Raw genomic sequence first — 1,452 nt, 5'->3', positions numbered from 1 at the left:
TGACAATATACAATAAGATACAAGTTAGCGGAAAGATGAAGGCGGTGGGAGACACACATGGAGGAATGCAGTAGTTAGAGTGAATAGAGGTAAATATGGAGGGGATTGCAAACATTTTAATGATTTGTTGAATGTAACACTGATGATCTGCTTTGTAAATCTTCACTCAATTAAAAAGCTAAAAATCAAAACAAAACAAAACAATCCTGAAATGCAACATTGTCAATGATAAGATAATATCCACAAATCTGCAAGGAAGATCAGTTCATATGACAATTATTCAAATGTACACACCAACCAAAGATGAAGAAATTGAAGATGTTTACCAACGTCTGCAGTCTGAAATTGATCAAATATGCAGTCAAGGTGTGTTAATAATTACTGGTGGTTAGAATTTGAAAGTTGAAACAAGGAATGATTAGTAGTTAGAAAGCATGGCCTTGGTGATAGAAACTGGTGGAGAGTGCATGATAGAATTTTGCAACACCAAGGAGTTATTCCTTATAAGTACCTTTTTTTCAACACCATAAACAACAACTGTATATATGGCCCTCACACGACTACATCTATATAAAAAGACTATGGAAAAGCTCAGTAACATTGGTCAGAACAAAGTCAGGGATCGATTGTGGAAAAGACTATGAAATGCTTATATGTAAATTTCAGTTCAAGCTGAAGAAAATTAAACCCATGAAAGCCAAAATATGACCTTGAACATATCCCAACTGAATTTAGAAATCATCTCAAGAACAGATTTGATGAATTAGACACTAATGACTGAAGACCAGAAGAGTTGTGGGATGACATCAAGAACATCATATAGGAAGAAAGGAAAAGGTCATTAAAAAGACAGGAAAGAAATAAAACAACAAAATAGATGTCAGAGGACACTCTGAAATTTGCTCTTGAATGTAGAATAGTTAAAGTTAAAGCAAAAGAAAGAAATGATGACGAAAAGAGCTGGGCAGATTTCAAAGTGCTGCTTGAAAAGACAAAGTATTACAATGTACAAAGTACATTTAAAGTACAGAGATCTGCTCTGTATTTCTTAAGGTGAAAGAATTGAGGAAGAAATTCAAGGCTTGTGTTGTAATACTGAAGAATTCTATGGACAAACTATTGAACAATGCAGGAAACATAGAAATAAAATAGTAGGAATACAGAGTCACTGTACCAAAGAGAATTGGTCATTGTTCAACTATTTCAGGAGGTAGCATATAATCAAGAATCCAAAAAAGAAAAAAATTGATCATACTGAAAGAGAATGTCCAAGCTATATTTAAGGTATTGGTGAAAAATAAAGCTGTAGGAATCGGCAGCTTATCAGTTGAAATGTTTTAACAAACTGATGTTAAGCTGGAAGTGCTGGCTCCGCCTATGCCAAGGAATTGGGAGTATAGCTACCTAGTCAGCTGATTGAAAGAGATCCATATTTGTGCTCATTCCAAAGAA

The sequence above is a fragment of the Chrysochloris asiatica genome, unplaced genomic scaffold (genome assembly GCF_000296735.1).
Source record: "Chrysochloris asiatica unplaced genomic scaffold, ChrAsi1.0 scaffold00124, whole genome shotgun sequence".
In the NCBI taxonomy this organism is placed as follows: domain Eukaryota; kingdom Metazoa; phylum Chordata; class Mammalia; order Afrosoricida; family Chrysochloridae; genus Chrysochloris; species Chrysochloris asiatica.
Note: the sequence above shows the minus strand (reverse complement) of the source record.